This window comes from Vipera berus (assembly GCF_964194415.1).
Source record: "Vipera berus genome assembly, chromosome: 1".
Lineage (NCBI taxonomy): Eukaryota > Metazoa > Chordata > Lepidosauria > Squamata > Viperidae > Vipera > Vipera berus.
In genome coordinates, this window is record NC_138202.1 from 57,904,053 (window position 1) to 57,920,107 (window position 16,055).

The following is a 16,055-nucleotide window of genomic DNA, read 5'->3' on the forward strand; positions in this document are numbered from 1 at the left end:
TACAGGAGATCTTTCGGAATCCGACCATCAGCCATTCTCACGACATGCCCAAGCCAGCATAGATGTCGCTGTTTCAACAGTGTATACATGCTAGAAATTCCAGAACATTCCAGGACTGCGCTATTTGGAACTTTGTCATGCCAGGTGATGCCAAAAATACGTTGGAGACAGCGCATATGAAAGGTGTTTAACTTTCTGTCCTGCCATGAGTAAAGGGTCCAAGTCTCACTGCAGTACAACAGTGTGCTCAGGACGCAGGCTCTATAGACCTGGATCTTTGTATGTTCTGTCAGCTTCTTATTAAGCCATACTCTCTTTGTAAGTCTGGAAAATGTGGTGGCTGCTTTACCAATACTAATGACCCTCTTTTACCGGTCTATTATAGAGAGCGTCTTCTTGTACTGTATTGTGGTTTGGTATGCTGGTCTGACAGCCATGGATAGAAAAGTATTACAGAGAATGGTGAGCACAGCACAAGACATTGTGGGCTGTCCCCTGACACCACTGGATGACATCGCCAGGGCTCGCTGCCTTGGAAGAGTGAGGAAAATTCTCAGGGATGACTCACACCCTAGACGGTATCTCTTTACTCTCCTACCATTGGATAGGAGATATAGGAATATAGCCAGCCATATCAACAGGCTGAAGAACAGCTTTTATCCATGGGCTGTTAGGCTCTTGAACGGGAAATAATTTTATAAACTTTATGTATGATTGACTTGTGAGGCCGGTGTGTTGTGCAAGTAGCTCACATGGTGTAATAAGATGGAAGGTTTGTTGTCACTGTGAGTTGGGGGTGGGGGCACAAAGGGAGGCTCAGCCAATCTCAATGTATACATGGTTGTACTTTGACAATAAAGATTTACTCATTCATTCATTCAGCTCAGTATCTAAAGAGAGAGTGTCGGAGATGGTTGAGCCGAGGTACACAAAGTCGTGGACGACCTCCAGTTGTTGTGCAGAGATTGTAATACAGGGAGGTGAATCCACGTCCTGACCCATGACTTTTGTTTTTTTCAGGCTGACTGTTAGTCCAAAGTCTTGGCAGGCCTTGCTAAAACAGTCCATAAGTTGTTGAAGGTCTTCAGCAGAGTGAGCAGTAATGGCAGCATTGTCAGTGAAGAGGAAATCTCGTAGGCATTTCAGCTGAACTTTAGACTTTACTCTCAATCTAGAGAGATTAAAGAGTTTTCCGTCTGATCTGGTCTGGAGATAAATACCCTCTGTATGATGGCATCAAGCAGGCTTTAGGTCCAACACCGAAGAAATCTGCCCCTCTGAAGTCTGCTACAGGTAAGGTTATCCAGGACAGAGCACAGCAGATGGCATGCTGGGTGCAGCATTATTCTGAGTTATATTCCAGAGAAAATGGGGTAACTGAAGAAGCATTAAATAATATTGAGTGCCTGCCTGTCTTGGAGGAGCTTGACAGTGAACCAACTTTAGAAGAACTAAATGTGGCCCTGGATTCTCTTGCTTCTGGCAAGGCACCCAGGAAAGATAACATCCCTGCCGAAATTCTGAAGTGCTGCAAAGAGAACATCCCCACCGAACTGCATGAAATCTTCTGTCTTGGTTGGAGGGAAGGTGGAGTGCCACAGGACATGAAGAATGCAAATATCATCACACTGTATAAGAACAAAGGCGACAGGGGTGACTGTAACAACTATCGTGGCATCTCTCTTCTCAGTGTTGTAGGGAAGCTGCTTGCCCGTGTCATACTGAAGAAGTTCCAGGTGCTTGCAGAGAGAGTCTACCCAGAATCACAGTATATTCTGAGCCAACAGTTCCACTACTGACATGGTATTTTCCCTTAGACAGTTGCAGGAGAAATGCAGGGAACAAAGATAGCCACTTTTCGTAGCCTTCATAGATCTTACGAAGGCTTTTGACTTGGTTAGTAGGGACGGCCTTTATAAAATTCTCCCCAAGATTGGATGTCCATCTCAGCTCCTCAACATCAGCAGGTCCTTTCACGAGGAAATGAAGGGCACTGTAGTTTTTGATGGCTTAACATCAGATTCCTTTGACATTCGAAGTGGAGTGAAGCAGGGCTGTGTCCTCGCACCAACTTTATTCGGGATCTTTTTTGCTGTCATGCTGAAACATGCTTTTAGAATGTGACTGTCTAGTCTCTTCTTAAAAACCTGATGAGTAATATTTATTGATAAATGGGAAAAATGGAATATGATGCTAATAAATTAAATTAATATTAATGCTTTCATATGAAAAAATAATTCTACACATTTTTAATGAGGATCATATAAGTTATATACCATATTTCATTATCATTATAATATAAATGACTTTCCAATTGTTCACCACCCAGAGTCACTGGCTTGAGATGAGCAGCTGTAGAAACAAATTAATTAACTATATAAATATACATTAGAAAAGAGTGAAATTACTCTTTTATTTAATAACAATACAGGTAGTCTTTTAGAGACAACAATTGGAACCAGCAACTTGGTCATTAAGCAAAATGGTTGCTAAGTGAAATCATGACTGCGCTTATTATCTTATTTCCTTTGCTTCACATATTTGTGAAGGTCGTAAATGTGAGGCTTGGTTACTTTTCATCTCTATTGTAACTACAAACAGTTGTTGTATGAGGAAGTCACTATTTATAAAATATCTAAATTGATGCATAGGCAGAATGAGTATATAAAATATTTTAGTAAGCCTGTTTTATCTCCAGGTGTGCGTATGTCCATGCTCTCAAAAGAGAATGCCAATTTAGATAGAAAAAGGAATCTGTATCACCGGTTTCATAATGCATAGTTCCTATAGTATTTGGTATGGATATATCCTTTTTTTTAAAAAAAAATTTGGACTTCCAGAATTTCACATTGAATATCTTGAATATCTTTACTGCTTTGGAATTAAATTCAAACTTGCGTTTACCTCCCACCTTTCATGCTTAAAATAGAAGGAAAATTTCCTTGCAAATTAGCATTCCTTGATGAAAACAAATTATTCATATACATTTGCATAATCACACCAGTTCTGAGAAAACAAAAGAGATGTGAATCACTGAAAGAATTGTGTGCAATTTATTTGCCCATTCATCTGCCTTAACTGACATGATGTCAAGTTTCCAACGTATGAATCTTGCTGCTCCAAGTTTGGTTGCAAATAACAGCTTTTTGACTTATTTGACTTATTTTTTTAAAAAAAACCTAGGAATATAATATTAGGATAAGGAGGACTCAACAAGAGGCATTGCATAGTTGAAATATTTTGAAATTTGGTATTTTTAAGGGTATTTTTAAGGGATAGAAATATCCCAAGCCCTTGTGAGTATATTCACAATTACACAATTTGTGGAGGTAGATGAATATGAAGGGTTGATAATGAAAATGCAGGGAAAGGAAAAGAGACCAAAGTTGATCAAGCAAATATTTAAAAGTTCAAAACTATCTCATTCTCATTTAACCACTATTCCATTTTTTAACAGAAGATGGAACTGAATATTCAAGCAATACTGACAAAGAAGTGGTTTTTCAAGTAATCTCAAATTTCCTTGAGTTGTCTATGACACAGAAGAGCCTAGAAATTTATATCTGTTTTTCAGCTTCCTATAAATGGTAGTTATTGCACTATTTCAAATACATGGTTTGGTTATATTTGAGCAGTCTTAAAGTAAAAAGCCATTAACTCCCTACTGGCAGTTGATACACTGAATCTATTTGTGATTCAACCATATCAGAAACTGTGTGTTTGCTACCCTGCAATTCCATTGGTTACAAAAAATAGAAAATATAATGCGCAAGACTCATATAAGGACACAACCTAAAAATACATGCCATGCAGTTTATTTCTGGACCATTAACACTAAACGATAGATATTAGAGAGGAAAAACAAGTACTGAAAAACAGAATTGCCCTCATATAGAAAAGGTGCCATCGGCATTTGCCCCTATGTGATTTAAAACAATCACATAGCTCAGTTTTAAAATTGTCCTGACTGGATTATTATTTGTTGTAAAACACAGCATCACAAGAAATTTGGGTGATCTTGCCAGAAATAATTGCCAAATGTTTTCAGTCAGGTACAAAATCCTTTTCTTTTCTTTTTTCATTATGGACGTGCCTTTCATAAGAAAATAAAGATGTCCTTTTCCAGGCCTTCAACTTTATTTTGGAAAACCAAGAGCCATTGGTATCCTGCGAAAGATAATGCTTAATGTTCTGACATTCCTTCTCAGGCTGACTGAATGAGAAAACCATTACAGATTTCCGCTTTTTGCTTTTGGGTGTGCTATTGGCAGAACTATTAAACTTCCCTGTCTATTGCAAAACAAATCAAAACTCCCTTAGCATTCAAGATTTTTATAAATAAAAAATGCAAAAGGGACAAACTTTGATGAAGAATTCGACTGTCAGAAACCAAGCATCTGAAACAGTACACCAATCATGATTCAGGCAGAAGACTTTGTATACTAACTCTTTGATAGTGACATTTGTAAAACAAAACAAAATGAAAAACAGAACTGGCATATGTTTTGCCATACACTTTCCAAAGCAAACATACCCACGCAAAGATCTACTCCTTGCAGGAAACACAACAAAAGCAGCCATTCAAACACAGCACAGAAAACTGACATGCAAAGATGAAATAAAATGGCTCTATACTACTTGGCAGCTTTCGTGTCTAAATATGCAGCCAGCTTTTCCAAATACCTCATCAATAAAAGATTAGGCATAATAAATCGAATTTCATTCTGTTTCCAGAGCATTCCATTGATGTTGTTTAATTTTTCATCTACTATTTATACACATCAATAAATTTGGGGCATTTTTGCAACAATTTCCCAAAGCAATTATTTTTAAAAGTGTAAACAGTGTGTGTGTGTGTGTGTGTGTGTGTGTGTATGTGTGTGTGTGAGCAAAGGAGTGTGTGTATGAACAATTTTATTTTTTAAGTAAGGATGTCCTCTGGTTTTGGGGAAAGGCAGCCAGGTGGCCTTCATGAAGGGAAAATGTTCTGCAAATACTCCCACAACTTGATTTCTTCATGCGAGAAAGAATGTGAAGCACTTTATTTCTTTTGGCCAATTGGAGAAACACATGTGGAATCATACTCATCTTTGGCATCATCAGTGCATTGCTAAATTGCACATGACATTCATACATAACTATTTTGTAGGCTTGCTTTTTATTCTAGAAACAGGAGTTGTGACTTGGCAGGATACAGCAATGGCAAAGAGGATTGAAAATTGATTATTGAAAAAATGTAAGCTTGAGGAAAAGGTCCAGGTACTCATATTTTAAAAATGTAATATATGATAAAATCAAATAATGAAGAGATACCAAGGAACATGTATCAGTTCCTAGAAAGAAAAATGAAACATATCCAAAAATTATGTCTATGCAGAAAGTACTAGCATTGTTCCCCAGATTTGTTAGATCACACAAATTCTACAAGTTCAATATTTATGTACTGAATTTATGAATCCTATTGGTTCTTATATGGGGCAAAATACTACCGCTTCTATTTTTTTCTTTTTAATGATGCAGTTTATAAAACAGTTAATGAATGTTTTTATAATTCAAATATGTCTTAGTTCCTTCACATACCAACATTAGAAATAAATTTCCTCATGAAAACTGCAAATGAGACAAAATTGCAAGCAAGACTTTTGATTTTACATCATAATTTCATCAGTAAAAACTTTGTTCTCTGACAAATTCTGGAATAAATTCGAACCCAACTGTTTCTGAGAACATTGCAAGATAAATATTTCTAAAAATCTTAGTAATGCTGAGTAGTATAATACTGGATAACTTGAAAGTCAATGAAGTAATGTTATGCCCTCTCTTTTCCAATATTCTTTTCATGTGTGGAACTGAAACCACCTATCATGGTTATGATGGAAATAGATAAAGGCTGAATTGGCTCAAGTCATCTTTTTTCATCTATTATCCAACATCCTTAACATCTAATTTTTATCACTTTCCAATGAGCGCTATATCTTCAGATTCAAGTAATAGGAAGACAGAATCCAATTGATTATTGGAAGGGGGGCAACTTTCATCAGCCACAGTTGTTTTACAGAAGAACCTGCTATTTTGAAAGTTAATAGGACCCCTTCAGAGGCTGCACTTCTGCTTCATTTGAGGATACTTAAATTGGTATTCCTGCACTGAGAAGGGGGTTGAATTTGACAGCCTAAATGGTCCTTTCAGCTCCAGAAAGATGATGAAAAGCAGCTGAGAAACATTAAGACTTATGTTAGCCATACTAGAAGAACACCGGGATGGTTTCTTACACTTGATAACATATTGAGAAGATGGCATATGTTTCTAAAGGGATGGGATGGCTGCTGCTGTGCTGGCATGGAGTCAGCAAATGGAGAGAGAAAAGTACCTCAGATCAGGCCTTAAAGGGCAACTGTGCTGGCCTGCTAACCAGGGCTGATGTGGAGTGATGTAGAGACAATAGGGCCATTGGTCCAGCCTGGTAAACTGGTATGAGGAGACTGGAGCTCTGAGGAGTACTCACTTCCTCATTGGCTGGGGTCTGATTAAAAATTGGAGTAGGACAGAAGGAAAGATGAAGAGAGAAAAAGACTGATCAAAACAGAGTGACTGAGGAAAAAATTGGAGAGCAAAGTTACATGAGTGTGCAGGGCAATTGTCAGCAGGAATAAAATTTTACAGGAGAGAGAGAAGTCCCAGAGAGACAACATCTTCATGCAGGGCCCAAGAGGGGAAGGAAGGGATCAGCTGTCATTGAAAAGTCCAGGTCTCTGGGAAGCACTGGGCCCAAGACCCTGAACGAGGAAAAAATGATCAGCTGAGCAGATCCAGGAGAAGTCAAGCCGCAATGAACACACTGCAGTAAATGCAGCCCTTTCCTTTCTTTTCACTCTTTGACGAGCCCAGAAACAGGAGGGAGGGAAGGAAAGTTATAGAAAGGGGGACTTGGGAGGAAACCTGACACCTGGTAAAATACAGGATTGTGTTATACATATCTATTGTAAATACGTGTTGCAAATAGTAAAAATGCAAAAAAAAAGCCTCCACTGCCTTGGGTTTTTGGGGATCAGCTACCATCTTTGAAGGGACATGGTAGCTCAGTGGGTTAGGACGCTGAGCTTGTCGATCAGAAGGTCAGCAGTTTGTCGGGTTGAATCCCGAGTGCCGCGTAGCAGAGTGCGCGCCTGTTACTCGTCCCAGCTTCTGCCAACCTAGCAGTTCGAAAGCACGTAAAAATGCAAGTAGAAAAATAGGGACCACTACGGTGGGAACGTAACAGCGTTCCGTGTGCCTCTGGTGTCTAGTCATGCCAGCCACATGACCACGGAGATGTCCTAAGACAAGCGCTGGCTCTTCGGCTTTGAAACGGAGATGAGCACCGACCCCTAGAGTTGGAAACGACTAGCACGCATGTGCGGGGGAACCTTTACCTTTACCATCTTTGAAAACCAAAGAACTCCATTACACAGTGTCAGAGACATTACCTTTTAATATAATGGCAAGAAACCATCTGCTAGCAGTGGTAGGTTTCCTGGATATCTTCTCCCCATGGAAGCTTTCCCAGCCATCTGTATTCTGCAAATGCTACACAGAGGGCTAAGAGACTATACTGATGAGGCTGTAAGGCAATAGTTGGAGTCAGGGAAAGGAATCTCTGAAAAGTATGAAAAATTATCTTCTGTAAATCATTAGCACATATTTTTGACTCTTTTCTGGAATCTTTGCCCAACAGCACTGACTTCCACACACTTGCAAATAAAAAACTGGCACACTGCCCAGAGTTGCTTTCAATGAGATGGGTGGCTAGATAAATTAGATAAATAAATTCAGTGCAGTCGGGAACATCTCTAGCCTCCAAGAGGCGGGCCATCAGATTTCTTTGGAAGTAGCCACCATCATTCCAAGGAAGAACTGGAAATAATATGTCCAGCTGACATCTGAAGCAGAGTGTGACTTTTGGAAGCTTTTGCCATTTTCATTTTCTGTTTAAATTTAAAAAATGACTCTAGTATGTTAATTATTGAGAACTAAAATATACCTTGCCAAAGAAATGGGAAAGTTAGAATCTAATTGCAATATTTTGCATAAAAGAAATTAGCTTACTTAAAAATAACTTCAGTCAACATTGACAACATTGATAACAAATCCTAAATGTCATTTATTTGGACGGTAAATTCTTGTATACATGCACACCTCTGAAAAGCAATCTCTGTTCTTTACAATGAAAGATGCTGTATGAAATGGTAATGGATTTTAACTTGGAATTTAACTCTAAATCCAAGGAAGTAATTTAAGTAATTTATCATTTAAAGGACTATGCAAAGCAACATACGTTAAAAAATAATATGAAATATAATTAACAATGATAAGCTTAGCAAGTGATACATTTCACTGCCTTTTTAAAGAGAGAGACTGGGAGATAAATGTAACTCCTGAGAAACTACTTTCCATTACTTCTCCAACATGCTGAGTAAATGAATCTTTGACAGTGGGGTCTTCTTTGCAAGGGTTTATCCTCAAATACAAAATGTGGACATGTAATGGGGGAGGCTTAGAACTGTTCAGGGATTTAAAGTTTAACACTAATATTTGTAGTGGTGGTTGCTATGCAGTTGACAACATATGTTGTTCTTTCATCTTCAACAGTGGTTCTCAAACTTTTCATCACCACAAACCCCCCCTTTAAATACCTTTTGTGGCCATGGACCCTGGTCATGGACCACCATGACTTAACTCAAGATTTAAATCATGACATTTCTTCAAGCCTTTGTGGACCCCCTGTGATGACATTGCAGCCCCCCCCCCGAGATTTGCAGACCACAGGTTGAGAACCACTGTTCTATACCTTATTTTGACCCCTTATTTTCCACTGTTTAGCAACCTAGCTTTCCCTTTTGTATTTTAATATTTCAGATACTTTTTTCTTGATGCTTGGCATCTTGTTGTTGTGGGTGTTTTGTTTTTTTTATTTTTTTTAGGACGCTGAGCTTGTCGATCAGATGGTCGGCAGTTTGGTGGGTCGAATCCTGAGTGCCGCGTAACAGAGTGAGCGCCTGTTACTCGTCCCAGCTTCTGCCAACCTAGCAGTTCGAAAGCACATAAAAATGCAAATAGAAAAATAGGGACCACTCCGGTGGGAAGGTAACAGCGTTCCGTGCGCCTTTGGCGTCTAGTCATGCCGGCCACATGACCACGGAGACGTCCTTGGACAAGCGCTGGCTCTTCGGCTTTGAAACGGAGATGAGCACCAGCCCCTAGAGTTGGAAACGACTAGCACGCATGTGCGGGGGAACCTTTACCTTTACCTTTACACTTTTAAAGAAAATTTATTCAAGCCTGCCCCCGGTCTCACAAATGTCATAGATGTCTGGATCATGTGGCACAGGGTTGATGGAGTGTGTAAAAAAGAAAAAAATACAACACTTACAATCTTTATTTGGTTGTATTGTATTTGCTTCTGTAGCTGAGAGACTTGCAGGAAAGCCCTATTAGAAAGTCTGAGGGGGGGGGGAAATCCCATGCCTTTAAAAGCTGAGCAGAAGCAGTCTTCACAAGCTCAGCTTCCTAAATAGGCACTGAAGTTAGTGCCTGAATCTGGATATTAAATTACTTTATTTTTCTTATGCCTTCATTCCATGAATATCTGTCCTTTAAGAAATCGGAAATGATAGTTCCTCACTATCACATGGTATGAGGGAGGAATAAGGACACTATGAAATTTGTTAAAATTTGCATTCCTACCTGCTCTACTAGAACAATGATATTAGTGTTTTGTTTTTGTTTGTTTTTTTAAAAAAATTATTTTGGCTCTTGCTTCTTCATAACTGCTGTTAATAGTGATAAAAACTCCTCTCCAAAATTCTTTTTCCTCTTGGCAGATAAACTCACCCAAGTAGTTTCTATGAACTTCTATTAATCAACAACTCAGATATATGAATAATTCACAGATATATCATGTAGAATGCATTTGAAGATAATCATATATGTGGCCAAAACTCTGGCAGACAAAACAGAAAAAGAAAATAAGTTTCTTAAAATGTTTAAAGCTGCCAGTAAATTCTCTTCTAGGAGATTTAAAAATGAATTATTCCAATGGCAGGAGAATGGAAGCATACTCTCCTATCACAATTACTATTTCCTTAAGAAAAGAGCAGCTGCAATGCCCTGCTGATTGGGGGCATTTAATGCTAGTTCTAGAATTGAAATACCAATATTAGCCAAAGAGAAAGCAGATCTTCATATTCTGCAGGCATTCAGGATTTTATAAGTCCATTTGGAGAAGAAAATGCATTTTTTACAATAAAAGTATGACATATATCCAGATGAACAAGGGATTTAGGAGAAAAATGCTGCTATCATGGCAAAGATTGCTTTAGCCCCAATTACTAATGGGTTGTTCTGTTGGATCTATTGTTTTAGAGCAGGGGTGTCTAACCTTGGCAACTTTAAGACGTGTGGACTTCAACTCCCAGAATTTCCCAGCCAGTACTGAAAGACGGAACATATAAGGAACGGTTACTGGAATTGGGTATGTCTAGTTTAATGAAGAGAAGGGCGAGGGGGGACATGATAGCAGTGTTCCAATATCTCAGGGGCTGCCACAAAGAAGAGGGAGTCAAGCTATTCTCCAAAGCACCTGAAGGCAGGACAAGAAGCAACGGATGGAAACTAGTCAAGGAGAGAAGCAACCTGGAACTAAGGTGAAACTTCCTGACTGTTAGAACAATTAACCAGTGGAATAACCTGCCTCCAGAAGTTGTGAATGCTCCAACGCTGAAAGTTTTTAAGAAGAGACTGGACAGTCATTTGTCTGAAATGGTATAGGGTTTCCTGCCTGAGCAGGGGGTTGGACTAGATGACATCCAAGGTACCTTCCAACTTTATCATCATCATCATCATATATTATTTTATTATTATTATTATTATTATTATTATTATTATTATTATTATTATTATTATTATTATTATTATTATTATTACTATTATTATTACTACATGGGATGAGGAGCAATATTAAATAAATATTTTAGATCATAAATTTAACTATTTAACAGGTGGAGCAGGAATTTTCTTTTTCTGAATGATCAATAGTAATCTAGCCCACAGCCATTAGACTGTAACTTCTTAGCGCTTAACAAATATTTTATTATTAGATTTTGTTCATATCTAATGAAAAACATAGATATGATTTACTGCATCTAATCTAAGAGAGCCAGTTTGGTGTGGTGGTTAAGGAACCAGGCTTGAAAGCAGGAGATCCTGAATTCAAGTCCCGCCTTATCCATGAATGCCAGCTGGATGATTTTGGGTCAGCCATTTTCTCTCAACCCAACCCACCTGTCAAATATGGGAGTACCTTTTGCGTTAACTTCCCATCGTCCTGTGTGCTCCCACAGAGAGGGCCTCCTCAGGGTGCCGTCGGTCAGGGAATGTTGACTGGCAGCCCCCAGGGGGAGAGCATTCTCTGTGGGCGCGCCTGCCCTCTGGAACCAGCTTCCTGTTGAGCTCCGAATGGCTCCCAAACTTCGCTTTTTTCGCCGCGACCTGAAGACTTGGCTATTTGAACTTGCCGGCCTGGACTGAGGGACTGGGGTTTTAGATTTTAAATTTTAAATTTTAGAACATGTTTTATTGTTTAGGGCTACTTGGTTTAATTTATTTTAATTTTTGTATATTATGTGTTGTATATAGTGATTTAATTGCCCTGTACACCGCCCCGAGTGTATCTTCAATTAGCTCTTACAGTAATGGATTAATTTTAATTAATTAAAAGTTATAATAATCAGATTTTTCAGATAGAGGTAATCCAATAAAAAAATTATTTAGCTTTTCCCATTTGCTCAAAGTGACAAAGTGAAAAAGATTGCCTCTTTCAACTATCTATTAAAGACATATTGATGAATAACAATTTTAGTTTATACCAATAATGTTGACACTTTAATTATACTAATATAATGCTTAATTCCATCAACATATTTACCTTGCCTACTAAAGTCTATGTATATTTCTAATGTTCCATAATCTTGAAGAATATTGTTGTATCAAGTAAATGTAAAATTGTGAAATTCAATAGCCTTTTCCTAGTCTATTGTGATCTAGACAACTGTCTTGTGAGAAGCACCACAATAATATGAAATGTCACTAATGTTTAGGACAATGAATGGATTGTGATACCAGCTAGGTAAACCAGAAAAATACATTTTCTGATTCATCTGCTGATGCTAGATTATGTAACTCATCTCTTGGGGGGGGTTCTTTTTTTGTTTCGTAGGAGACAAACAAGCTATCAGCCATCAGCACCAGTAAAATAAGTTTGAGATCCAGTCTTAGAGTCCTGAACGCATCTAGCTTTTACATGCTTCATTCTCTAGCAATGGAGGGAAGCATATTCTCTTGTGTTGAATGGAATTTAGAACTGATCGTGGGAATCAAGGCATAGATTTGTTCTTGGCACCAACATTTCCTGCTGCTTTGTGATATATCCAGATAGAGATGCCTCTTATCCACCAGGGGTGTCAAACTCTCAACGTTATGTGATGTGTTGTGATGTATCGCGACTTTTTTTGCCATTGCTGGCAATGGGGTGGGGGCGGTTTCACTATGATGCATCCAGCCCATGGGCCAGCAGTTTGACACCCCTGATCTAAGAAGAGAAAACCTGTCTACATATTTTTTTTTTAGTTTCTATCCCCCTCTTCAGCCCTACTTCAAGGATTCATGAGCTGCTTATGCCACAAATTTTTGACTTTTGTATCATAATTTAAAGGCAAATCAAATGAATTGAAAAGTCCTGGTGGTTGCTAAGTGCCTTGATGCAGAGATAATTTCTTCTTCAGAATTAGAAAACTATTCCATTTGTATTTCCAGGTATATAATTATAACTATTCTGGATCAAGATAGGATCAGGCCCTTAGGCGCTTCTTTTTCATCTTCACCAGAGTGACAAACATGGACTTTCTTCTGTGGGACAGGAATCTCTGCCTTCCACAAGTAGAGTTAATTCTTTATTGCCTACTCCATATTCGCTAAGAACTTCTAAGTACTTTCATCTATGTCCCTGTTAGATATCGTAGATTCAGCTGGAGAGGAAGGGAACAGGCTTCATCCACAGCAGTACAGTCATTACACATATTTTGTGCTATCATATGAAGCTGCCACTCTAAAGCAACTTTTAATGGCTGGCATGATGTAGGCTTTCAAGTGATTTTACTGATTATATTACCAGTGAAATGCATTTTTGCAATAGGACTGGATATGTAACAACTTTAGAATAAAGAGAGAAAAGAAATATTAAAGTCTTTTCAATCAGTAGGATTTGTTAAATACCTACATTTTAAAATAAATGTTTTAAAGTAACATTTATCTCAGAAAGAAGAGTTGGCTCACAAGTTGCATCATGGTTAATCTAAAATATTAAAAAAAACTTTAAAAAGCAACACTACTTATACTCCTCTGAAATGATAATGTATTCATCCCTTTACTGCAGAGATATGGAGGCAAGAGACAGTTTAAACACATCTTACATTTGTGAGACAACTAAAAACATGTAACTCATTCAGTTTGCCATGCCACCCACCATCTGTCACTGTTTGACAAACGGTACCTATTCTATGATGGAGATCTTTTCTCCCAAGGTTCTTAGCTGGTTGATTTATCAGAATGTTTACCCTGTACAGTGAATCCCACCAAATCCACTACTTTACTTGATTTTAGGACATATTAAAATGCATTAACCCTACATAGAAAGCAGATTGTTGTTTTATGCAAGTCATGTCTTTGGATTTACATATAAAAGTATCAGCAATGCAACATTTTCTTTAGATTGCTCAGCATAACCAACAAGGGTTTTTTTGGGGAGAGAGAAAAATCTTCAGAGCTTCATATAAGATTAATCCTGTTAACAGTTTTTCATTTTCATTTTAAATTATTCCTTAGAAATACCTAATATAGCTGATATATGACACTCTTGCAGATCCTCTATTGCTCCATTTCCATTTTGATATCATTCTGAGATACCTTAACTCACAAAAGACCTTCATTAAGTGGCGATAGCTCTTGGTGGTTGGATGCTTCAATTAACATTTTTGATGGAGGTGGGGGAGTCAAGGTTACAAAGCAATAATGGACAGTGGGCTGGAACAAGACTTTCTTTGTGGAAAAGCTTGGAATAAAGTTGAAGATAATATTAAATTTATTTTAAAACTTATACTATGGTTTTCATATTTCGTCCCTCAAAAACAAACTATCGTTTCCCCATAATTGTGCCCACTCTTCCCTACAAAAATGCTAAATCTGATAATATAATGCAATGTTTCTTTGATCCTGATGATAAACTGCCTTACAATATGTTGTTCTTAAACTGTCCATCGACACATATATACTCTCTTGCAGGTCATCATCATCATCATTATTCATCATCCTCTTTTAAGCAGGTCATTCATTCTGCTGGAAAGCCCCCCCACACACACACACACACTTCCAGTATTACACTGAATAAATTGAGCAGTCTTAATTGTTTTCTTAATAATGACAAAATACACAATTGACAAGAAAAAGATTAATGGGTAGCCAGAGACCAGTAACTAAAAAAATTTACATTTGGCAAAATCAAAATCTTCATGATTTTACTGGCTTGAGCAAGACCCCAAGCAAACTACTAAATACACTGGCTAAGAAAGATTTTGCTTCCTGAACACTTTTCGGTGTACCTTAGATTTTTGGCTGCTAATCACAAAAATGTAATTTAACTTATGACATACCATTTTATAGAAATCTTGTCTTTGCCATTTTTTCTGAATCTAGGACCATTTTGCAGGCAGATGTAGTTATAAGGAACTGTGTGTATATAGTAAATTTTACTATAAATTTAACTCTTTGGATGCTGCCTGGAAAGGCTATAAAAGAAGCTTTCATGCACAGATGCAACTCATTTAATTCATCCCAGTTTTCATGTATTTTGATGCAATTGTTTTAAGGCAAAGCATTGTCTATATACATATAATTTACATAGTAAGCAAGCTAGTTACAGGCTTGCTATAGTATGATCTGTGACAACAGAAATGTATTACAAAATCAGTAATATGTTCTGCTTTATTTGTGGCAAGTATGTCTATGGAGATTCTCAATTATCCAGGTCACAGTTGTTCTAAAGATGCTTTGTCCAAAAGGCAACTGGACTATCTTGGTTTTTTTACTTTGAAAATGTTTCGATTCTCATCCAAGAAGCTTCTGAATAGGTTAAAGTCTTGAACAGCCTGAGGGATTCCACCACCAACCTGGCCACAGAATCCACTACCTCAAGCAGGGGATGAAGCTGCCCAGAAGGGAGGATAGCACAGAAGCAACAATCTCAGTTTCACATCCAATTATCTGACAAACAGACCCTCTATGTATTCTCAATAATTTGACAGATGACAGCAGCCACTCCAACTCCCTTCCCATGGGATCTTGGTTGATGCCAAGATGTGGACACATTTCCAAGGGCAAATTAATACTGATCTGGCATTCAAAAACAGCAAGCGCAAGCTTCTCTGAATTCAGCACTATGCAGCCAAGAAGGCTCCTGAGATTCCTAGGGATCACCCATGTCACAATTAGCTCTTTAACTCCCCCTCCAACAAGTCCCTAGTAAAAATGGACTCCCCCACAGCACTTGGCTTTGCTTGGTCCCATTTCCAAAGCCAGGCCTTGCCAATCTGGTCATGCAGGTATCTGCAATTCCTGAAATTTAGTTTAGAATGCAATTCCACAACTTTGTGAATATTTCATGGTTAGATGCAACAATGCCCTTCTACCCCATCCTGGTTTTGGTTTTTTTTAACTTCCAATCATGTCTGATTCCAGGACATTGCCTAGACCAGGGGTAGGCAACCTCGGCTCTTTTATGACTCATGGACTTCAACTCTCAGAATTCCTGAGCCTGGCTCAGGAATTCTGGGAGTTGAAGTCCATGAGTCATAAAAGAGCCAAGGTTGCCTAGCCCTGGCCTAGACAAATCCCTGCAATTTTACCAGCAAGATTTTTTTAAGTGATTGGCCACTACTTGCTTCCTAGGGCTGAGAGAAAGCAACCTG